General features: G+C 40.5%; 1 protein-coding gene and 1 long non-coding RNA gene across 6 annotated transcripts in view; one reads left to right on the forward strand and one right to left on the reverse strand.

The window, feature by feature from the left end:
* The first annotated feature begins 10,153 nt into the window (after positions 1 to 10,153).
* Positions 10,154 to 26,041, forward strand: part of LOC127443695 (radixin) — a 280,821-nt gene continuing 264,933 nt past the window's right edge. For 3 of the 5 annotated variants that reach the window (XM_051702493.1, XM_051702492.1, XM_051702494.1), the window contains exon 1: positions 10,154 to 10,345. The gene's annotated coding sequence lies outside the window, so the exon portion shown is untranslated. The remainder of the gene's footprint in view (positions 10,346 to 26,041) is intronic. The other 2 variants (XM_051702491.1, XM_051702489.1) reach the window with 2 other exon arrangements.
* Positions 13,076 to 26,041, reverse strand: part of LOC127443757 (uncharacterized) — a 600,892-nt gene continuing 587,926 nt past the window's right edge. The window contains exon 2 of the long non-coding RNA XR_007897698.1: positions 13,076 to 13,340. This is a non-coding gene — a long non-coding RNA (uncharacterized LOC127443757). The remainder of the gene's footprint in view (positions 13,341 to 26,041) is intronic.

Here is a 26,041-nt window from a genome sequence, read left to right on the forward strand (position 1 = left end):
GAACTGGCTCCACTTTTGTTAGAAGTGTATACGGAATCATTAAAGAATGGAAAGCTTCCTCCAACCATGACACAAGCCTGGATCAGTCTGATTCTTAAAAAGACCAAGGATCCAATAAGTGGAAAAGTTGCCGTCCAATTTCCCTGAACCAGCTAGATGTAAAAATACTGTCAAAAATACTGGCAAAGCGATTAAGTAAAAATATGACATCTCTTATACATACAGATCAGATGTGGTTTATTCAGGGCTGCAGCTCTTCTGATAACATTAGGCGTTTCATCAATATTGTGTGGTCAGTGGCGAATGATCAGACTCTGGTCGCGGCCATCTCACTTGACGCTGAAAAGGCGTTTGATATGGTAGAATGGGATTATCTTTTTAAGATTTTGCAAATATATGGGTTCGGGAATACTTTTATTGGATGGATTAAGTTATTTTATAGACACCCGGTAGTGGCGGTACAAACAAATGGATTAATTTCAGATTATTTTACTCTGGATAGGGGCACCCGGCAGGGTTACCCTCTTTCCCCATATTTTTCTGTCTTGCCCTGGAACCATTAGCAGCCGCGATAAGAAAGGAAGATGTTTTTCCAGGGGTGATGGCGGGAGGTGTGGCGCATAAGCTTCTGCTTTACGCAGATTATATTTTATTATTCATCTTTGACCCTTCTAGATCTATGCCTTATTATTAATTCCTTTTCTAAGTTCTCGAGATACAGAGTTAATTGGTCTAAATCCAAAGCTTTGGCTCTGCCCGATAACAGCTTTTCAGCCAGGTGCTTTTCAGTGGCCAAAACAGGGCATTAAGTATTTGGGTATTTTATTCCCAGCACATTTGTGTGATTTACTTAGTTAATTTTGACCCTTTAATAAAAAAAATTTTGAGCGATGTGGGCAGGTGGGTTTCATTACATTTATCGATGATTGGGAAGGTTAATATTATTAAAACATATTGTATTCCAAAATTCAACTACCTGCTACAGTCACTCCCTATAGATGTCCCCTTCTCTTATTTCAGCAATTTGATAACATAGCGAAGTCCTTCGTTTGGAATGGGAAACATCCCAGATTACATTTCAGTAAGCTGCATAGGCCAATTGACAAAGGTGGGCTAAGCCTACCCAAGATTTTGTTTTATTATTATGCATTCAGTCTCAGTCATTTGGTTCATTGGTCGCTTCCACCTGAAAAAGCCCCTCCCTGGTTTTGTATTGAACAGGAAGTTCTTGCTCCTATTTCGCAATTGCAAAGCCTTTCTATCAAACTAACCGGAGAAGTTAAATTACACCCCATTATCTCGCATTTACACTCGGTATGGACAAAAGTGTCCAGAGTGTTTAATTCGGACATTTATTTAAATGATGCTTCGAGCTTATGGCTGAACCCCAAATTATGTATTTAGAAGTCCCCTTCCCTGTCTGTCACTCACTCGACGTTGTGTCGATATAGTGACAATAGGGGTTCGCTCTTGAGAGCCCCAATCCCCTTTACTTTATTCAGAAAATGCCAATGAAAATTGGCGAGTGGAATTTGCATGCCGCTCTCCACCCCGGACGTATGGGTATAAAAGGAGATTGCGTGCACCACTCATTCAGACTTGTTCTTCGGAGCCGAGCGCACATGTGTGTTCATCCTGTCACCTTACTCTTGCTGCTGGATTTACGGCGTGTATCAGCGTCACCCTCGCACGATCGAGTGTTGTGCTTCCCCTGGGCACATCGGCGGCTGAGTCCACAGGTGTAAAAGAGTATATTTTCTCTAAAAGAGCTCGCACAAACGATTGCCGTCTTTTTAAAGATGTCCTTTCGCCAAATTTGTCTGATTTAGTCAGAGTTAATTTTGATCCCTTAACAAAACGGTTTTCGAGTGATGCGGACAGGTGGGCTTCATTACATTTATCTATAATCGGGAAGGTTAATGTTATTAAAATGAATTGTATTCCAAAATTACTTACTGCAGTCTCTCTCTGTAGATGTCCCCCTCTCTTATTTCAAGCGATTTGATAGCATAGCAAAGTCCTTTATTTGGAATGGTAAATGTCCCAGGTTAAATTTCAATAAGTTACATAGGCCGATTGACAAAGGTGGGTTAGGCCTACCCAAGATTTTGTTTTATTATTATGCATTCAGTCTTACACATTTGGCTCATTGGTCGCTTCCACCTGAGAGAGCTCCTCCCTGGTTTTGTATTGAAAAGGAAGTTCTTACCCCTATCTCGCCACTGCAAAGCCTTTCGATTAAACTAGTTGGAGAGGTTAAGTCGCATCCCTTTATTTTGCATTTGCACTCGATATGGACAAAAGTGTCCAGAGTGTTTAATTCTGATATTTATTTAAAGGTAGCCTCGAGCATATGGCTGAACCCTAAAATATATATTAATAAGTCCCCTTTCTGTTGGTCAGATTGGATTGTGAGGGGGTTAATACACTTGGTGACCTATATGAGAGTGGAGTATTGAGATCTTTTGAAAATTTGATTCAACATTTTGGGATTCCCAGATCTCAATTTTATAAGTATTTACAGCTGCGCCACCTGCTCTGCTCTGTTTTTGGGAGTAGCATACACCCCCCTAGAGTGGCAGATACTCTGGAAGTGGTGATTGCTGCTTTTGGGAAGGGTCATGAGGCATCAGTGTATTACTCCCTGTTAATTCAGAGTCTGGGGGACGGAGCTTTAAATTCTCTCAAAAGATTATGGGAGGAAGATTTAAATTTGTTATTGGAGGAGGGAGAGTGGGCTAGGATCCTAACAAGCATCAGGTCTGCATCCAGAGATGCAAGGATCTGTCTGATGCAATTTAAGATTTTGCATCGGTTCTACTGGACCCCCTCTAGATTGTTCAGGCTTGGTCTTAAAGACTCACCCACCTGCTGGCGATGCCAGTCAGAAGACGGGGACATAACCCATGTTTTTTGGGGTTGTATTAAGATTCAGGAATTTTGGTTGAGGATCCAGCATTTTGTGTGTGACGTACTGGACACTCAGTTTTCATTTTGCCCCAGACTTTGTATTTTTGGTGATGGAGGGGTCCTGAATATAGCAGATAAATATATGAAAAGCTGGGTCCTAACCAGCGTGATGATTGGCAGACAGCTAATCCTTAGGGGTTGGAAGTCAACTGATGCACCCTCATTTTGTGAGTGGTGCACCGAGTTGGGTAAAGTGGCAGCTTTCGAGGAGATGACTTCCAGACGACTGGGGAACCTGTCGAGTTATGGCAGAAAATGGGGCAGTTATTTGTCTCATTTGGAGAGGTTCTAGTGTGGGGCAGTGGAGGGAGACACATTTTATTTATTTATTTATTTATTTATTATTATTATAAAAAAACTTTTCTATATGTTGAACTTTGTCTTTTTTTGATGTACTATTTGTGTGTCTGTTTTTATGTGGGTATTTAGTTATTTTATATTGTGCGGGCAGGGAGTGGTTATAAAGGGTTTTAAGTTGATTCCTTATGTATAAGTTTGTGGTTAAATTTATTGGAATCAATAAAAAATGTTAATAACAACAACCGGATGGCCACGAAATCTGTCTCGAGTGCTTGGGTTACCAGCCCGCCAAGGCAGCTTTTGTGGATAGATCATGTTCTCACTGTAAGAACATGCCCATAAGAATGTTGCGGTCACAGCTCTCTTCTTTCTTTATGAAGCAGAGAGCCACCGTGGCTGCTTCCCGGTCCATCCTGTGTTGAAACACAGGTGGCTGAAACGGCAAGCGGCGTAGGTGATTTGGATGTGGATATGGGAGTTTTTCTGCTGGCTCAGTCCCCGCGGACTTCCCATCCCCCAGCATGCTCGTTCTGCCCGGTTGAGTTCATGAGCGGGGCAGGTGGTCCACCTCAGGGCGGATTTAATGTCTCGTTCGGGGCTCGCGATGAGGATGAGTTGTCGGTCACAGCATCGGAGGGTGGGCTCCTGCTTTCGGAAGCGAACGAATCTACTGAGCTCCTGCTCTCGGGCGGTAGAGCCCAGGATGAAGTGGACGCTGAGTTAGCAGCCGTGCTTGCCCGGGCAGCTGCGAACATCTGAGCCCTGAGCTTTTGCGGCTGGACGATTGGTTTCTGGGGTCGAAGCATGACTCACAGCCACGTCCCGGTGCCCTTCTTCCCCGAAGTGCACGAGGAGCTCACGAAGTCGTGGAAGGTACCTTTCTCTGCCCATACACGCGTCGTGGGCTCATCCGCCCTGACTACCCTCGACGGCGGAGCGGCCAAGGGATATGTCGAGCTTCCCCAGATAGAGCACGCTGTGGCGGTGCACTTATGCCTGCAGGGCACAGCCACCTGGAGGAACCAACCAAGGCTCCCTTCCAAGGCTTGTAAGTTTTCTTTGTCAGTAGTGGCGAAGGCTTACCAATGCCACGGGTCACACGGGAAGCACGCCTCCCCCTGTTGATCTTCCCGGTGGGGCATTGGCTCTACCTCATCACGAACCACCCACCCCGGACATGGTAAAACCAATCGTTCCTCTGGTGCCATTAGGGCAGAAGCTGGAAGCCTGGCTAGCGCTCTCCAGCCTGTCGCGATGGCTTATCAGGACGATCTGTTTCGGCTACGAAATCCAGTTCGCCAGACGGACGCCCAGGTTCTGTGGCATCCTCTCCACCTCGGTGCGAGACAAGGATGCCTCGGTCCTTCGGGTGGAGGTCTAGAGCCCGTCCCTCTAGCCAAAATGCACAAGGGCTTCTACAGCTCTTATTTTATTGTGCCCAAGAGAGTGGGTGGGTTGTGCCCAATTCTGGACCTGCGATGCTGACACAGAAGCGCATCCTGGCAACAATACGACATCAGGATTGGTTCGTGGCCATCGGCCTGAAGGATGCGTACTTTCACGTATCAATCCTTCCTCGACACAGACCCTTTCTTCGGTTTGCCTTCGAGGGACGAGCATACCAGTACAAGGTCCTCCCTTTCAGTCTGTCCCTGTCTCTTTGTGTCTTTACCAAAGTCGCAGAGGCAACCCTGGCCCCCGCTAAGGGAGAAGGGCATTCGCATCCTCAATTATCTCGACGACTGGCTGGTCCTAGCTCACTCGCAAGATCTACTGTGTGCGCACAGGGACCTCGTGCTTCAGCACCTCGACTGACTGGGGCTTCAGGTCAACTGGGAAAAGTCAAGCCCAGTTTAAGCCCCTGGAGCAGGCCGAGCTCAGCACTCTGTCACTGAAGACGGATCTCCTGGTAGCGCTTACCTCTATCAAGAGGGTTGGGGACCTGCAGGCACTCTCTGTCACCAGCGAATGCCTGGAGTTTGGCCCGGGACACTCTCACGTGTTCTTGAGACCCCGGCCCGGTTATGTGCCCAAAGTTCCCACCACTCCCTTTTGGGATCAGGTGGTGAACCTGCAAGCGCTCCCTTCAAGGGAGGAAGACCCGACCTTATCGTTGTTGTGTCCAGTTCGTGCCCTGCGCATCTATTTGGACTGCACAGAGAGCTTTAGATGCTCGGAGCAGCTTTTTGTCTGTTTTGGAGAACGGCAGAAGGGGAAGGCTGTCTCCAAACAAAGGCTGGCCCATTGGATTGTGGATGCCATATCTTTGGCTTACCAATTACAAGACCTGCCATGCCCCTTAGGAGTTCGGGCGCACTCCACCAGAGGTGTTGCGTCCTCCTGGGCACTGGCAAATGGTGCCTCTCTAACAGACATATGCAGAGCAGTGGGTTGGCTACACCCAATACCTTTGCGAGGTTCTACAACCTCCGCATAGAACCGCTTCTGCCCGAGTGTTACGGGGTACCAACAGGTAAAGTCGGGCAGCCGGTTGGGTGTATCGCTTGCATTAGCGCCTGTCCCCTTTCGAGGTGATAATGTGCGCTATCTTGTCCACAATAGTTCCCCGCAACTGGTGAACACTGGACACCTTCTTGATTTCTTTAGCACTGTCCGGTGACGAATTCAGCGGAGGAGTAACGCCGCCAGGCCCGGTACTCATGGTATGCCCCTTTTCAGGTGAGTCTGTGTACTTTGGCTCAGTGCTCCATATGTGGTGATTCCCCCCTCGGTAATCCCGTATGATGTATTGCCACTGTTCGGTTTCCCCCTCGGTGAACCCTGTGTCTCCCCCTTGGTGAGCTCTGCTGTGTACCCTCTCCATAGATAGGGGTTTCGTTCCATATGTGAATTTCCCAGTCGGTAAGTCCATGTGAAGTATTCTCCACGTGTTAACCTCCCTCCGGCAGGATGTGGTCTCCGTAGTACTCTCCCTCCTGGAGAGGGAAGAGCACTTTCCCAGCGCTGTTCTGTCAGGTGCTCGGTGGGAAATTGCTTCATGCAAAATCAGGAAAGGCCACCGCCTGTAGCCTCCTTGGGTAAGTGCCTCCTCCCACCCTTAACGGGACCAGGGAGACGCCTTACCTAACTCGCTGGAAGGTCACGACGTGGTCGAGTGCTCACTTACCTCGTGACATAGTTCAGCGCCTGCTGTGTTTCGTATAGGAACCCCTAGTGTCATTACATCAACACAACGTTGAGTGAGTGACAGACAGGGAACGTCTGGGTTACTGATGTAATCTCCCTTCCCTGATGGAGGGAACAAGATGTTGTGTCCCTCCTGCCGCGGTGCTGAACCGACCGCTGACATGGCGGAGACTTTCTCTCGGCTCCTCAGCACAAATCTGAATGAGTGGTGCACGCATCTCCTTTTATACCCGTATGTCCAGGGCAGAGAGCGGCATGTAAATTCCACTTGCCAATTTTCATTGGCCCTTTCTGAATAAAGCAAAGGTGATTGGGGCTCTCAAGAGTGAACCCCTAGTGTCACTACATCGACACAACGTCTCGTTCCCTCCATCAGGGGACAGAGGTTCCATCAGTAACCAAGATGTTTCTGCTGGTCAGAGTGGATTGTGAGGGAGGTTAATACACTCGGTGACCTATGTGAGGGTGGAGTGTTGAGATCCTTTGAAAATGTGGTTCAACATTTTGGGATTCCCAGATCTCAGTTCTTTAGATATTTACAGCTGTGCCACCTGCTCTGTACTATTTTTGGGAGTAGCATACACCCCCTAAAGCGGCAGATACTCTGGGAGTGGTGATTACTGCTTTTGGAAAAGGTCATGAGGCATCAGTGTATTACTCCCTGCTAATTCAGAGTCAACTTCTCTCAAGAGATTATGGGAGAAAGTTTTAAACTTGGTACTGGAAGAGGGAGAGTGGGCTAGGATTCTAAAGTCTGCATCTAGAGATGCAAGGGTGCACCTTATGCATTTCAAAATTTTACATTGATTGTATTGGAACCCCTCTAGATTGTATAGGCTTGGTCTTATAGACACCCACCTGCTGGTGATGCCAATCAGAGGATAGAGACATAACCCATGCCTTTGGGAGTATGTTAAGAACCAGGAGTTTTGGTTGAAGGTTCAGAGTCTTGTGTGTGATTTATTGGGCACTCAGGTTTCATTTTGCCCCAGACTCTGTATTCTGGGTGATGGGGCGGTCACCGATGTTTAGAATAGACACATAAAGAGTTGGGTCCTGACCAGTGTCATGATCACCAGACAGATTCTTTTAAGGGGTTGGAAGTCAGCTGGAGTGCCCTCATTTCAGGAGTGGTGCTTGGAGATGGGGAGGGTGGCAGTCTTTGAAGAAGGGTCATTTAGAAGACTAGGGAAATTTAATTTGTTTATGGAGAAATGGGGCGGATATCTGACATTGCTGGATGTGTGATTGTTATTATTTTTCTTTTATTTATTTTTGTGTGTGTGTGTCTATAATCATGTAGGACCACTGGGATGTTGTTGGGGGCCAGGGTGGGGTTGGGGTGATAGTGGGGGATAACTCTTGATTCTGTACATATATGTTTTGTTTTTCTGTGTTCAATATTTAAATCAATAAAAAAAATTATCAGAAAAAAATAAAACAATAGAACAAAAACTACAGATGAAAAAAACATTTAAAACTTTTTTTTTGTTTGTTTTCTCCCCTTTATTCCCCAATTTGGAATGCCTAATTCCCAATGCGCTCTAAGTCCTCATGGTGGCATAGTGACTCAAGTCACTCCGCGCATCTTATCACGTGGCTTGTTGAGCGCGTTACCGCGGAGATGTAGCGCATGTGGAAGATTCACGCTATTCTCTGCGGCATCCACGCACAACTCACCACACACCCCACCGTGAGCGAGAACCACATATTATAGCAACCATGACGAGGTTCCCCCATGTGGCTCTACCCACCCTAGCAACCGGGCCAATTTGGTTGCTAAGGAGACCTGAATGGAGTCACTCAGCATGCCCTGGATTCGAACTCGTGATACCAGGGATGGTAGTCAGCGTCTTCTTACTCGCTGAGCTACCCAGGCCCCACTTTAAAAGTTTTTAACAGCAGTATTAAGTATTCAAAAAAACTTTCAGAATGAAATGAAAAAAAATAAGTAACTCAGATATTATGGTAAAAAATAAAACATATTGTGTTACTTTACTCGTTACTTGAAAAAGTAATCTGATTACATAACATGCGTTACTTTTATCGCGTTACCCCCAACACTGACTATGACCATACGAAGCAGCTCTTTTGTTGAACTGTTTTTATTAAGCCTTTATGAAATATGTTTTTTTAGTCTGTACACTGCCAATAGGCTTACTAGCTAGCTCTCTGAGTATAGTCTGTATTAGTATTTGGTTCTCTTGGCTAGTATTTGGTTATGTAGGTTACCAAGTTACACTTACATAGCTACTAGCTTGGCCATGCTAGCTACCACTTTCATCTGAAATTATATTAATTTAATCTCTCCCATGTGTACACTCTTTAAGACTTACATAATAGTGTAGTTTTGGGGGAACTTATTTGACTTTTATCTATCCCACAGGATAGAGCAGTTTATTAAAATAAATGTGACCAGATTACAGTGTACCATGGATCAGTAACCACTGAAATTTCTTCTTCTTTTTGTTATTATTACATAACATGTTTACTAAAGAAAATTATATTTTATTTTGTCCACATTCTTTAGTGTGTCCTATCCCATTTTCTTATGGCCTATATGTCAGGCGTGATGACAGCCTTGTTATAAATATTATGAATATTATAAATATTGCCTAAATTAAAATATTCTGTTCTATTCTATTCTTGATGATAAATCAGTAAAGCTGTTTATGTTTGCATTTCAAACCTGTGGGGTATCTTGAAATGTTCAGTATGCTGTTTTTCTGAATTATGCATTCTACCAGAACCCTTATGGCAAAAGTGGCTAATTATGTCACCTGTCATAGTTTGGGGAAAATTAAATGTATAGTATAACCTCAGTTGTTTAAGACAGCAAAAAGGAAAAGATAAAAAAGGAAAATATTCCTTGGCATTGCATGATCCCAGGCTACTATATATATATATATATATATATATATATATATATATATATATATATATATATATATATATATATATGTTTTTTTTTTTTTTTCTTTTTTTAAACTTACATTACAGTAAGTTAAGATTTACAGTATTTCTGGTATGTCTGTAATCCACATGGTTATATTTTTTGTAATGATACAGTATATACAAGTGTGCACTGAACTTGGAGTTTTGTGCCTATTGGCTGTTCTGCTACATTTACACTGAAATGTTCGTGGTTGCTGTAGCTACCTCAACTGTCCAATCGCAGAGCGCTTGTAAGCAGCTCATAATAGCCAATGCTGACATAGAAGGTGGGACTTGTCAGAATACAGGTGGAAAAGCGAGCGAGCAGTCTAAAGTCCTGAGCGCATATGAGGATCTTGCACACACAAAATATGAATTAATCTTTGCAAGAAGACACGTTGCTTTACAAAACCGAGTTCAAGTGCCTACACGTGAATTTTCTTTGTGATCAAAATATATAATCTTGCGCACGCAGAACATTTTTCTTTGCTCAAAATATCATCTTGCGTGTGCAAAATAACTTTTTGTGCACTCAAAATATCTTGCACACTGAAAATATCATCTTGCTCAGAATTGTGGCACATATATAACTCCAAATGTTGACAAATCAAAGATAACGTGATAAACACGTTACATGTGTGGGCAAATAATGTTGTAAAACAGCACTAAATACTGTTAGTGGCGTACTGCATGTGGTCTCTCTAAATTTGAACTACCACTGAAATGACATCGAGAGGCGCACGTTTCCCCTTCTCATCTATCAGCAAACCACGCCTCAAGCTGACTTCCTAACGCCGGCCATATTGACTACCTTGTTCTCCTAGCACGGGGCTTTACAGAGCTCTGTTTCTTTAACCATCACCGTTAGAATAGTGCAACGGGAAAGTGATCGCGAGGTGGAATTAACTGTTCACGTTGGTTTTAGTAGTGTGGTTAAATCTCGTAGAAATTGGAGAAAATATTCATTTATTTTAGAAGACATTCCTTTTCTGAGGTGAGTTTTATCATATTATTTTGTGTGTTTTACTGAGCAGTTTCTACTAAGATGGAGCACATTATCTCTTTCCATTATTCATTTCGTGCAAACTACGAATGGCTTAATTTACGCTTGACAACTTAAAGAGGGGAAGGGCAAGTCACCTATTATAAAAAATGTCGTTGACATCCATTAACATCTGCTAACGGCCACAACGTTTGGCGGCATATTACTACTGTGATTAGGTTGGAATTGCTGTCGCAATCTTGTTTTAAAATCATAATCGACATGCTTTGGCGGGCCGCATAGTTTATGGCTGACCAGTGTAACTCACCCAAATAGAGACAGTTCTAGGTTATCGGACCATTTACTTGTTTTTTTCTCCTCACAGGTCGGTCTGCGGTCCGTCTATCTTACGTATTCTTTAAAGGGGGCTTAAGAGCAACATTAAAGGATTCAGTCAAACGTTGTGAAATAAACCGTAGCATCAGCTAATTTTATAGAGTCTAATCTTGTAAATTTGTTCCCAAATTCGAAGGTGGCCATTTCAGAAATTAAGGTTAAGTAAGCCGATTAAATTCCTCAGAATATTCAGTGAACGCATGAGTGCATGAGGTTAGAAGCTTTGCGCAAATTCGTTCTAGCATGCAGAGTTCAGAGTACTGCAGACAGCCTTGTTCATCCAACAAACTACGTGTATGCAGCAGTACCAAATGGCTGGATAACCAGAAATGTATCATTTGTTTTAAACAGAGGCATTATCACCGAAAATAGTGAGTATTAATATTACCCTGAAATAATAAAAATTTACTTATTTCTTTTACCTTGCATGGCTTTGTTTAAGGTTTTTGACATGGGCAAATAATCAGCTAACCATAACTACCATAAATAGAATAATAGTTAAATATGGGCAGAGGTAGAGTAGCCAAAAACTGTACTCAGGTACTAAGTCTTTAAAAAAATAATTGCTCAAGTAGAAGTAAAAGTTCTAATGTTAATAATTAGTTGAGTAAGACTAATAAAGTATCAAATTAAAGAATTCTCAAGAGTAACTAGTTACTTCCCATCTGATCTGTGCCTGTGTCATCCTATATACCATCTGTTACAGTGATAGTTCAAAGATGAAAATTATGATATAATTTATTCACCCTCATGTTCTAAACCTGTATGACTTGAACAAAATGAAAACAATTAAGGAGATGTTAGACAGAATATTAACCTCAGTCACCTTTCACTTCTATTTGTTTCTCATGTTTGAAAGTGAATGGTGACTGAGGGTGTCAGTCCCTAACATTCTGCCTAACAGCTTGTTTCGGGTTCCAGAGAAGACAAAGTCAAACAAGTTTGGAACAAAAAGAGCGAGTCAAAATGATGACAGAATATTCATTTATGGGTGAATGATCTCTTTAAGGATGCTTGACAGATTTGGTAGAATCTGAAAATTAGAAGAAAAGTTTGAAAACTTCCCATGTAATTATTACAATGAAAAATTTAAACAGTGTCTCACAGGCTCAATAATATTATTATGTATTATATATTCTTAACTATGAATCAAAGCAAGATCATGCATTATTAATGCCCACTGTTGCTATTTCACAACGTTTTAAAGTCCTGCATGTATTCTTAATGCAGTATATTCTGTGGCTTACAGTATATACAGTGATAGCAGAATTTAGATAATTTGTTTTGTAAAATGAAAAGTTGTTGCACATTATCTCTGTGTATAGAGGGGAGTTTAGGCCGTTCAGAGCTTGTTCTTTGTTGTCCTTAAGAAAAACGCACCACACGCGTGCTGTATAATGCGTATTGCTTAATACTTGCACTGTGTTAATCAAACACGCATTTAGCAGAGTAAAATAATGCTCTGTCAACGCCAGATGCGAGCGGCACAATGTGACAAAAGCAAATAGCTCCCATGATCATAAATGATGCTGTCTACAATGGATGTGTCCGGACAGTAAACGGATGCCCCATTCTATTTTGCGCTGCACCAACAAGACAAAAAGTGATGAACTCGAGTCGAGTGATAGTTCCGCTGTAAAGTTCCAGTGTTATAAAAGTACTATTAAAAAATCTCTCAATAAATTATGCATTTATTAACACATTAAATTAATATCAGTAATGTAAGGACAGTAACCTTCCCCATTGTAAGAGTAATTTTGTTTTAATTAGAATTTCACTTCCTATTTAATTAGTACTCACTATCTACTCTTAAACCTACTCTTAAAAGTACATTTTCTCCAAAAAGTTACTCAAGTAAATGTGGCATGTTGCTACCCACCTGTGAATATGGGTTTTTAATTTTAATTTTTTTTTTTTTTTTTTTAATTAACATTTTTATTGATTCATAAGCACATTACAGTGAAAAACTCAACACATATATAAAGAATCAACATTTTACATTTAAACACCACTAATACAATCCCACCCTGACCCCTAACGAACACCCCTGTGGTCCCACATAACACACACACACAATCCAAAAAATATATATAAATAAATAAAATAATAATAAGCATACATGATTAAACTACACTCTCCACATCCCCTCCCTGAGAGTCCCCCAAAAAAACTAAATATTTGCCCCATTTTTTTTTAACAAATAAGTCCCTAAACCCCAGCCTCCCGCTTCCTCAAATGCAGCTACCCTCCCCATTTCCACACACCACTCCGAAAAAGAGGGTGCTCCACTTGACTTCCAACCCCTTAAAATTACATGAGACATAATAATAATTATAATAATTATAATTTTATAATTAATTATAATTAATAATTTTCTTTATTTATCACACATTATACATTTGCACATATATGGTGAAATTCTTCTTTTTCCACATATCCCAGCTAGGCTGGGGTCAGAGTGCAGGGTCAGCCACGATACAGCGCCCCTGGAGCAGATAGGGTTAAGGGCCTTGCTCAAGGGCCCAACAGTGGCATCTTGGCGGTGCTGGGGCTTGAACCCCCAACCTTCTGATCAGTAACCCAGAGCCTTAACCGCTGAGCTACCACTGCCCTAAGACTGGTCAGAACCCAATTTTTAATGTGAATATCCCCTAAATTCATGACCGCCCCTCACCCAAAATACAGAGTCTGGGACAAAGCAAAACCTGAATGTTCAAAACATCACACAAATAACTCCGAAACCTCAACCAAAACTCCTGGATCTTAACACCCCCCCAAAAGACATGGGTAGTGTCTCCAACTTCTGATTGACAACGCCAGCAGGTGGGTGTCTTTTTTTTTTTTTTTTTTTATTTAATTTTTTTTACAATGAAATGTAAACATTATATATATATATATATATATATATATATATATATATATATATATATATAAAATCAACATTTAAACCCCACAACCCCCCCTCCCTGCCCACTCCCCCCCCCCCCAAAAAAAAAACAACCCTGTGGTCAATATACATACATATACAAACATAAATACATATATATATATATATATATATATATATATATATATATATATATATACACATACCTACATACATACATACACACACATAAGAATCATACAAACTATAATACACTACTCTCTCCACACCCCACCCGAGAGCCCTCCAAAAACTCCAAATACCTGCCCCATTTCCGAACAAACTTATCCAAGCCACCCTGTCTTCCAGATGACACCTCCTCATAAGCTGCCACCCTCCCCACCTCCGTGCACCAGTTGACCTCCAACCCCTCAAAATAACCTGCCTGGCGATCATCACACATGTCAGAACCCAGTTCCCTATATGGCCATCCCCCACATCGATGACCGCCCCATCGCCCAGAACACAAAGTCTGGGGCAAAATGAAACCTGAGTGCCCATCACGTTGCACACAAAATTCTGAACCTTCGACCAGAATTTCTGGATCTCGACACACCACCAAAAAACATGGGCCATGTCTCCATCCTCCGATTGGCATCTCTAGCAGGTGGGTGTGTCTTTAAGACCAAGCCTATACAGTCTAGAGGGGTCCAATAAAATCTATGCAAAATTTTGAATTGTATAAGACGCACCCTTGCATCACTAGATGCAGACTTGATGTTTTTAAGAATCTTAGTCCACACTCCTTCCTACAATGCCAAGTTGAAATCTTTCTCCCATACTCTCTTGAGAGAAGTTAAGGCTCCGTCCCCCATACTCTGAATTAACAGGGAGTAGTACACTGACGCCTCATGACCTATTCCAAAAGCCTCAATCACCTCTCTTAGGGGGATGTGTGCTACTCCCAAAAATAGTGCAAAGCAGGTGGCGCAGTTGTAAATACCTATAAAACTGAGGTCTGGGGATCCCAAAATGTTGGACCAAGTTTTCAAACGATCTCAACACACCACTTTCATATAGGTCACCGAGTGTAGCAACCCCCCTCACAATCCACTCCGGCCAGCAGAAAGGAGACTTGCCAATACACAGTCTTGGGTTCTGCCATATGCTCGAGGCAGCATTTAAATAATTGTACAATTTAAACAGTCTGGACACTTTGGTCCATACCGAGTGTAAATGCGAAATAACGGGGTGTAACTTTTCCGATTAGTTTGATAGAGATGCTTTGTAATGGCGAAATAGGGGCAAGAACTGCCTGTTCAATAACAAACCAGGGAGGGGCTCTCTCAGGTGGAAGTGACCAATGAGCCAAATGTCTGAGACTGAACACATAGTAATAAAACAAAATCTTGGGTAGGCCTAGCCCTCCTTTGTCTATCGGCCTATGTAACTTATTAAAATGCAATCTGGGACGTTTACCATTCCAAATGAAGGACTTTGCTATGCTATCAAATTGCTTGAAATAAGAGAGGGGGACATCTACAGGGAGAGATTGTAGCAGGTAGTTAAATTTTGGAATACAATTCATTTTAATAACATTAACCTTCCCAATCATCGATAAATGTAATGAAGCCCACCTGCTGACATCGCTCGAAAACCTTTTTATTAAAGGGTCAAAATTAACACTAACTAAATCAGACAAATTTGCTGGGAATAAAATCCCCAAATACTTAATGCCCTGTTTTGGCCACTGGAAGGCGTCCGGCTGAAAAGCCGTTACTGGGCAGTATGCTGTCAAAGACAAAGCTTCGGATTTAGCCCAATTGACTTTGTATCCTGAGAACTTGGAAAAGGAATTAATAATTCTGTGGAGGCAAGGCAAAGATCTGGTAGGTTCAGAGACAAATAATAAAATATCATCTGCGTAAAGCAGAAGCTTATGCGCCACACCTCCCGCAATCAGCCCTGGAAAATCATCCTCCTTTCTTATCGCAGCTGCTAATGGTTCCAGGGCAAGACAGAACAATAATGGGGAAAGAGGGCAACCCTGCCGAGTGCCCCTATCCAGAGTAAAATAATCTGAGATTAATCCATTTGTTTGTACCGCTGCTACAGGGTGTCTAAAAAGTAACTTAATCCAACCAATAAATGTACTTCCGAACCCGTACATTTCCAAAATCTTAAAAAGATAATCCCATTCTACCATATCAAACGCCTTTTCGGCATCAAGTGAGATGGCAGCGATTGGAGATTGATCATTCACTACTGACCACATGATATTGATGAGACGCCTGATGTTATCAGAAGAGCTGCGGCCCCGAATAAACCCCACCTGATGTATAAGTGATGTCATAACTTTACTTAATTGATTAGCCAAAATTTTTGACAATATTTTTACATCTAGTTGGATCAGGGAAATTGGATGGTAACTTTTACACTCGCTTGGATCTTTGTCCTTTTTAAGAATCAGACTGATCCGGGCTTGTGTCATGGTTGGAGGAAGTTTTCCATTTTTTAATGATTCAGTATAAACTTCTAACAAAAGTGGAGCCAGTTCTGTAGCATAGGATCTAAAAAATTCAGCTCTGCCTCTGCACTTTTAATATTTCCTTCCAACTCCACAAGTTCTCGTGCTTTGGATTTTTTGATGAATGAGGCATACTGTATGATCCGGCCCCTAAGAACCGCTTTAAGTGCCTCCCAAGCCATGCCAACAGAGGATCCTGAGGACCAGTTGGTCTCCATATAAACATTGATTTCAGTCTTTAACATTTGTTGGAAATCAGGATTTTGCAGAAGGGATACATTAAGCCAACTATATGATTTCTTTTTCTCTATATGTGGCATCACCTCTAAACACACCAGGGCATGATCTGAGACTAAAATGTTTCCAATTGAGCAATCAACAACAAATGAAATTAGGGATTTGGATTTTTTTAAAAAATCTATTCTAGAATAAATCTTATGGACTGATGAAAAAAATGTATAGTCCCTACCGGACGGGTTCAAAAGTCTCCAAATATCCAAAAGACCAAGATTTTTACACATCCTTTGAAGCATCAGTGTTGCTCTAGGGGGCTTACACACTTTTGCTTCACTATGATCAAGGACTGAATCCATCAAAAGATTGAAGTCTCCTCCCATTATTATATCATGAGGGGTGCCAGCAGTTTGCAACATCCCTTCAAGATCTATAAAAAAGCCCTGATCATCAGCGTTAGGTGCGTAAATATTAGCCAAAATCAACCTTTGCCCTTGAATTTCAGCTAAAGCAATAATTACTCTTCCTGATTTATCTGTAATCTGTTTGAGACATTTGAATTGTAGATGTTTATTTACCAATATAATGACTCCCTTGCTCTTACTTGTGCCAGCACTAAAGAAAACATGTCCACCCCATATCTTCCCAAATTTTTCAGCTTCCTGCGGGGAGAGATGTGTTTCTTGAAGAAACACTATATAATATTTGTTACGTTTAAGAAAATAAATAACCTTCCTTCTTTTTATGGGGTGCCCCAACCCATTCACATTCCATGTGGAGAGAGATAGTACACTTATATTAACAACTGGCATATTGATAAAATAGAAAAAATAAATTGTGTACCAAAAACAAAATTATGAAGACCACATTCCCCATTAGTGAAACAGTCAACCCCCCGAACAAAACAAACAGAAAAAAGAAAAACGTGCACATTAACCCCGCGCACGAAAGCGCAACCGGCGACAATCCCTCCAAACTCAAAAGGTCCATGAACGCCCACGAGTCCCCACGACAACTTTGCCATCGGATTGCTCAATTACATAACAGAAAATACTTTGTGAAATAAACCCAGTCAATAGGAAGAATGAACACAAAGAACGTGTAGATTCATTCACAGAACTGTCTCAAGGATGTGATCTTCCACAAAACAAATTCCGGCTGATATAAAACCATTCAGATTCCTCGCACAGACAAATGAATGTTCAGTGAGCCGGCTGTTATGAGTTCAATGGATGACGTAATCATGCCAATGTCTCGTTAAAAAAAAAAAAAAAAAAAAAACAACAAAACAAACCACAGCCAGCAGGAGGAGTAAGCATGAAGAACGAACAGATGAATCAACAGCTGTTCCAAAGGAATGTTATTCAACAGAACAAGCTCCAGCAGCTAGGCGGAACCAATACAAAAAGAAACAAAACCGGCATCCCGGTTCCCTGGATGATCGAGTCAATTCACTCAGAGGCTGCATAAAAGTATATACCATGACTTACACAATCCGTCAGCTTTATAAAAGTCATCCTTTGTGTGAGCATGTAGATATTTTGCGGTCATCCATAGTGTCCACTCTCAATCTGTCCGGGAACTTAAATGCAAATGTTTCTTTAAGGAAAGTGTTATTCACAAAACAAGCTCCAGCCGCACGGCAGAGCCAACGCAAAAAACCTAAAATGTTGCCCAGCTTCCTCAAGAGTAAGTACAGCGAGTCAGGCCCACTCACATGAGAAACATCCAATGGTTTACTCAGACATTGATTCTATAAAAGATTTTGCCTGATTTTGACATGTGAATACTTTGCGACCGACCTTCGTTTCTATTCTCAGTTTGGCAGGAAACATTAGAGCAAACGAGATCTTTTTCTGATGTAAGAGTTTCTTGCATTCCTTGAACCGATCGCGTTTCTCTCTTGTCGAACTCGCAAAGTACGGGAATAAGAAAATATTATGGTTCTTCCAAGAAAGCTTCCCTTTGCTCCTCGCCTGGCACAACGCAAGATCTTTATCGGATGATCTCAGAAATCTGGCCAGAATTGATCGGGGCCTGTCTCCTTCAGCAGATCTGTGAGCTGGGACTCTGTGAGCTCGCTCAATTTCCAGCTTGTGGCCTGTTATGTCGAGCAGACTCGGGGAAAAACTCGTCTAGGAATTTCACCAAGTATATGTGTATTTTGTCTTACTGTACTGGCAGAGTTTTTATAGTCAAAACAAGTGAAAAAATCTACCAGTGCTGAAGAAGTAATCCAGAGTATTTAGAATGCGTTACTGACCTTGAGTAATCTAACGGAATACGTTACAAATGACATTTTACAGCACATATTCTGTAATCTGTAGTGGAATACATTTCAGAAGTAACCCTCCCAACCCTGCCTACAAGTACACCTATCCAAACACACCCAACATCAATAACCAAGCAAGTTTAAATTGTGCAAATAGATAAGTCTATTTATTCAAAAGCATGAAGCTTATAAAATGAATACCTATCAGCTGTAGTTTATCAGCACAGGTATATCTACAGGTGCATCTCAATAAATTAGAATGTCGTGGAAAAGTTCATTTATTTCAGTAATTCAACTCAAATTGTGAAACTCGTGTATTAAATAAATTCAGTGCACACAGACTGAAGTAGTTTAAGTCTTTGGTTCTTTTAATTGTGATGATTTTGGCTCACATTTAACAAAAACCCACCAATTCACTATCTCAAAAAATTAGAATATGGTGACATGCCAATCAGCTAATCAACTCAAAACACCTGCAAAGGTTTCCTGAGCCTTCAAAATGGTCTCTCAGTTTGGTTCACTAGGCTACACAATCATAGGGAAGACTGCTGATCTGACAGTTGTCCAGAAGACAGTCATTGACACCCTTCACAAGGAGGGTAAGCCACAAACATTCATTGCCAAAGAAGCTGGCTGTTCACAGAGTGCTGTATCCAAGCATGTAAACAGAAAGTTGAGTGGAAGGAAAAAGTGTGGAAGAAAAAGATGCACAACCAACCGAGAGAACCGCAGCCTTATGAGGATTGTCAAGCAAAATCGATTCAAGAATTTGGGTGAACTTCACAAGGAATGGACTGAGGCTGGTGTCAAGGCATCAACCACACACAGACATGTCAAGGAATTTGACTACAGTTGTCGTATTCCTCTTGTTAAGCCACTCCTGAACCACAGACAACATCAGAGGCATCTTACCTGGGCTAAGGAGAAGGAAAAACTGGACTGTTGCCCAGTGGTCCAAAGTCCTCTTTTCAGATGAGAGCAAGTTTTGCATTTCATTTGTAAACAAAGGTCCTAGAGTCTGGAGGAAGGGTGGAGAAGCTCATAGCCCAAGTTGCTTGAAGTCCAGTGTTAAGTTTCCACAGTCTGTGATAATTTGGGGTGCAATGTCATCTGCTGGTGTTCATGCTTCCTTCTGCTGACCAGCTTTTTAAAGATGCTGATTTCATTTTCCAGCAGGATTTGGCACCTGCCCACACTGCCAAAAGCACCAAAAGTTGGTTAAATGACCATGGTGCTTGACTGGCCAGCAAACTCACCAGACCTGAACCCCATAGAGAATCTATGGGGTATTGTCAAGAGGAAAATGAGAAACATGAGACCAAAAAATTCAGATGAGCTGAAGGCCACTGTCAAAGAAACCTGGTCTTCCATACCACCTCAGCAGTGCCACAAACTGATCACCTCCATGTCATGCCGAATTGAGGCAGTAATTAAAGCAAAAGGAGCCCCTACCAAGTATTGAGTCCATATACAGTAAATGAACATACTTTCCAGAAGGCCAACAATTCACTAAAAATGTTTTTTTTTATTGGTCTTATGATGTATTCTAATTTTTTGAGATAGTGAATTGGTGGGTTTTTGTTAAATGTGAGCCAAAATCATCACAATTAAAAGAACCAAAGACTTAAACTACTTCAGTCTGTGTGCATTGAATTTATTTAATACACGAGTTTCACAATTTGAGTTGAATTACTGAAATAAATGAACTTTTCCACGACATTCTAATTTATTGAGATGCACCTGTTCTTCAGAAGTACAAACAAGAAAGAACATAGTTTTTTTAACAAACAAACATATCACATGCACGAATTAATAAATATATTAATGAAATTATGTGCAAATGAATAAGAGAATTAAATTACCAAATTATGGTATGGTAGGCTACAGTAGATGATATTTACACTTTCTGTAAATAGTGGCATATGCTATTTGCACCCTGGTGTATAATAAAATAGTATATAATCTAACATCTGTGTATGTAGTATAAGTATTGTGACTGAACTTAACTATATCGCTGGCAGTGGGAAGAAACGCACCTGTTGTGTCACGTAATGGTACCTCGTCACTGCTATCTTTCAATGCAGAGCACGGCTTTAGAGCATTCTCCTCGTGTCCAGGAAATGGGTGACTGAGTCACCGCCATGACCCTCACTTTCTGTCGGCATGTGAGATGCCTGGCTTCTGGAAAAAGCCACCAACCATGCGTTCCAGACCGGGAAAGGCGTGTGTGCGCCGTCACCCCCTTCACTGCACCCCATCACAACGAGAACACCGTGTATACTTTCAGTGATATCAGACTCCCCTTTGACTCTTTATTTACACCTTTTGTGTTCATTTTTATTTAAAATAAATGACTTTCCAATGGCATATTCAGCCACTGTCTGTCTTCGCTTGCATGGATTGATAAGGGGAGAATAGTGAAATTGCCCAAACATGAACCAACTGTTTTACTAATGTCACCACATCATTAGGCTGAGACAGGTCAAATTCACATACTTATCTCTCCATGTGTTTTCCTCAAAACGTATGCAATGTTTTAAAAAGTTTTGATACGTACCATTGGATTATTGGCATCCATATAGCTGGGCTGTGTGCCCAGTGCTATTTACACTTATTGCAAATAATTATGTGGCTATACTGAACCCGTCGTAGCAGGGATGCCGCATATGTCGCTTAAAGGAATAGTTCACCCAAAAATGAAAGTTCTCTCATAATTTACTCAGCCTTATGCCATCCTGGGTGTGTATGACTTTATTTCTTCAGCAGAACACAAATGAAGATTTTTAGAAGAATATCTCAGCTCTTTTTGTCCAAACAATGCAAGTGAATGGTGGCCAACATTGTGAAGCTCCAAATATCACATAGGTCCGCATAAAAGTAATAAGACTAAGTGGTTAAATCATTGTCTTCAGAATCAATATGATAGGTGTGGGTGAGAAACAGATAAATATTTAAGTCCTTTTTCACTATAAATTCTTCTCCCTGTTCAGTCAATTTTCACTTTAATTTTCACTTTCACATTCTTCCTTGTGTTTTTGGTGATTCACATTCTTCATGCATATGCCACCTACTGGGTAGGGAGAAGAATTTCTACAAAAATTTACTCAAATATTGATCTGTTTCTCACACAAAATGATCATATCACTGCTGAAGATATGGATTTAACAACTGTAGTCATATGGATTACTTATGCACCCTTTATGTGCTTTTTGGAGTATCCAAATTTTGGCACCAATTCACAATTCACAAAGTGCATAGTATGGACCTACAGAGCTGATTTTTTTAATAAAAATCTTTGTTTGTGTTCTGCAGAAGAAAGAAAGTCATGCACATCATGAGTAATGAGGATGGCATGAGTAAATAATGAGAGAATTTTCATTTTTGGGTGAACTATTCTTTAATAGGCAGGTCTGGCACTGCAAGAATACATTTTTTGTTCGACTACGTAACTTTAGGTTGTACTGCAACAGGACGTTGTTATTGGCTCAAATCAATTAAGTGTTCTTAAGAACCAATCAAATCCTCCTCAAATACCTGTTTATTAGTGGGACACTCATTCATCATGTGCGTTTGAGTGAGAGATAATGTTCGCGCGTGCAAAAGAGAGAGAGGGTGTGTGACAGATTTCCAAACTTTCGGAACTTTGTGTAGTATTATTACATCAATGCATGGGACAGTTGTTGGGGAAGTGGATTATTCCTATTAGTCTAGTTCATTTGACAATGAAACAGATTTCTGACTCAGCCTGTTTCTTGTTATTTTCCCTCTTAAAATTGGATATAAGCAGCAACTAGGGAATGATGTTGTTACCGATGTAAAGTTACGCAGTGTCTCTAAATTAGACTAATTTGAACAGTACTACAGTGCTGTAAAAAAAACTGTTTGCCTCCATCCTGATTTCTTCTGTTGTGTATATCTCATACTAAAATGTTTCAAAAATTCAAACAAAATCTAACAAAGGCAATCTGAGTAAACACAAAATACAGTTTTTAAATGATAATGTTATTTATTGAAGCAAAAAAAGTTATCCAACACCTATATCACCCATGTGAAAAACGAACGCCCCCTTAAACTTAGCCTTAATCTTCTTCTGGGTTATCAGTGGTTTTCACCTCGCCACACTTCCGTGGATGCCATTTTTGGCCTGTGTCTTTCTGATAATGGAGTCATGAACAGTGACCTTTATTGATGCAAGAGAGGCCTGCAGTTCCTTGGATGTTGTCCTTGGCTTTTTTTGTGACTTGCTGGATGAGCAGTCGCTGTGCTCTTGGAGGAATTTTGGAAGGTCGGCTACTTCTGGAAGGTTCACTACTGTGCCAAGTTTTCTCAATTTGGAGATAATGGCCCTCACTGTGGTTCTTTGGAGTTCCAGAGCCTTTGAAATAGCTTTGTAACCCTTCCCAGACTGATGTATTTCAATCACCTATTTCCTCATCATTTCTGGAACTTCTTTCGACATTGGCATACTGTGCTACTGAGACCTTTTAGCCAACTTCATGATGCTGAAAACGTTCTATTTAGGTGTTGATTTGAACAAAGCTGGCAGTAATCAGGCTTGGGTGTGTCTAGTCCAGCTGAACCCCATTATGAGTGCAGTTTCATACATTTGGGGATTTTGTAATTAAGGGGGCAAATAATTTTTCATGCAGGCCCAGTTGGTATTGGATATCTTTTTACTTCAATAAATAACATTATCATTTAAAAACTGTATTTTGTGTTTCCTCAGAATGCCTTTGTTTTATGTTAAATTTGGTTTGAATTTTTTAAACAATTTAGTATGAGATATACACAAACTACTTTTTCACAGCACTGTAAATGTGTGCTGAAATAATAGCAGGAGATGATGTCTTCATGTCACACATTTAAAAAACTCTTAAGAGAAAATAAAAACTACATTTAGTGTGCGATAAAGACACTAAATATAGTTTAGTCACAGGGCCATCGTCAGAACATATGGAATAAGAATAGGAAATATGGAATAAGAAACACTATTATCTAAAACATGTAGGTAAGCTAGTGATAGTTTTTAAAGCAATAACCACACCAAAATATCTTAATTAAACCCATTTCTATTTAATCTGTTGAGGTCGTTTATTAAGATTTCACCATTTTTCATTCCATAAAAAAGCGATTTTGCTTACCATACTGTATGTTCCATTTTAAAAACAACGATCCAAATTAACAATGTTCTTATTTGATTACGCCTCCATACTATGTCTATTGAAGTGAATCAAGCAAGAATTTATGCGTGATTTTTTTCCATCAGCATGAAAGCCATCGAGAGTCAGCTTCTCCTGTCCCACTAACAGTTAGGGTTTGGATTTGGGTAGGAGAAACTGACCAAAAGTTACAGAAAAAGCTCAACTATCACGGAACAGCAATCGGGTGCAGTAAGCAGTGGATTGAGCGAGCTATATACGAGTGAAAATTAATGATGATTTTTATAATTCCATTGATTTTCCGCTCATGTCTGACAAGCAATTTTGAGGGGTGAAAATATGTCACTTGGAAAGGCACTGCCCACAAATGGCCAACCCTGGTGACGACCCTGAATTTTGACACTATCCTGATTAAAAATAAATTGTGTTGAGGAGTCGATTCCGCTGGAGTCGGGAATTGGAATCAGTTTTGTTTTTACTGCCTGACGATAAAATGAATAAAATGAGCTTTGGATAACATGTCAGGAGCAACTGCAGTTACCAAAACCAGTGCAACTGGTGGCACTAAAGCACAGAAAACTGTTTTGACCACCGACATTAAATGCTGAAGTAACTCAAGGAAGAAATAAAGATGTGTATTTCATTTGCATCAAAGGCTTAAAAATTAAAGCAATGTTTTTTTCTCATATGGGTTCTCTTGTAAAACATGTAAATGATAATGCTGATTCACTGCCTTGCATCCCCTTTAAAAAAAACTCTGATCTTATTTGGATTGTATTCATTATGTATTCTGCCTCTTTCACTAACTGGTATAGATTCATATTAAATCTATTTGGGCGAATGTATTAGACTTTATTTTATTACAATAATGAAAGTTGTAGTTACAGCTTCTAAATGTTTTTAGGCTATTCTTTTTTCATAAATACTATAGTTATTTTTTAGAAAAGACTATCAACATAACCTAACCACAGTAATATGGAGCTATCCATGATCTTACCTGTGGTAATGGCCTTATCATTACAAAAGCCACTGTTAAACAATAGTAGAACAATGGTAAATTTTGCAAGTACAATTGAGAATAAAGGGGTTAAAACTTCCATTAATTATGGACACATTATTGACTGTTTTCCTCCTGTTCTGTCCTACTTTACAAATTTCATCACGATACGATCTTATATTGAATCTCTTAGCCAGCGATCCAATGTTTGCAGATACCTCAAAGTCTGCTATGATGCGATTTCGATTCGATTCAGGAACTGCAATCGATATGAAACTGTATTATGTGCCTATTTTACATATGATCTCACAAATGAAACCAAAAGTTTAACATTTTTATTGAGCTCTCTAAAAAGTGCAAATCCAGTATCCACATTGAGACATCCACAACAAAATAAGGTACTTCAGTTGTTGAGAACAATAATTCAGAACAATAACTATAAAAAAAAAAAAAAATAATAAAGTCACAGACGTGTGATCTTAAATGATCTTCAGTGGTCATCGATTTTCAAACCTAATAACAGCCGGTTTCGACTAGGGCTGCAACTATCGATTATTTTGATAATCGGCTAATCTAACGATTATTAGAACGATTATTAGACTATTTGGGTGATTATTACAAAGATTAATCATTAGCTCTTAACCGACAATTCAGCTTGTGCTTCGAGTTACTCAATACATGGTTACTAAAAATTAAAAAATGAGAACAAATGCATCTTTTAAAAACACCTAAATTGCCTTTACTAAATTACAAGAAAAAATACTTGAATGTTTAATACAGTAAAACATTCACAGCCAAAAATAAAAAATACTATTGTTATTGAATGTTTTCATCCTGTTTTCCATTTTAAAGGGGTCATGACATGACACATTTGACATTTAAGAAGTCATTGTACTATAAAAACATACTGTAGTTTTCAGAACTGAAAATTTCCTCAATAGAAAAAGAGCCTTTATTTAAACCAAACTGCAAAAATGGCTCGTTTGGAAATTGTCACAAGAAGCAAATACATCTGCATAGGCCTATTTTTCTGTCATTGCACCCTTGGCCCTGCCCACTGGTGCTCAGAGTCAGTCACACAGGTGAAGAGCAGAGAGATGGGCCTGTCATGGGAGATTCTTTTTTAAGTGGACTTTGGACACCTTTATGTGCCTGTCTGAATTTAAATGTTTTTCTACATAAACATGTACAGACAGATGTCTCTGACTGCTTGATACATATGTGGGGCCGTTTTTAAAATACGTGGTGTCTAGTTAC

Source organism: Myxocyprinus asiaticus, chromosome 7, assembly GCF_019703515.2.
Source record: "Myxocyprinus asiaticus isolate MX2 ecotype Aquarium Trade chromosome 7, UBuf_Myxa_2, whole genome shotgun sequence".
Lineage (NCBI taxonomy): Eukaryota > Metazoa > Chordata > Actinopteri > Cypriniformes > Catostomidae > Myxocyprinus > Myxocyprinus asiaticus.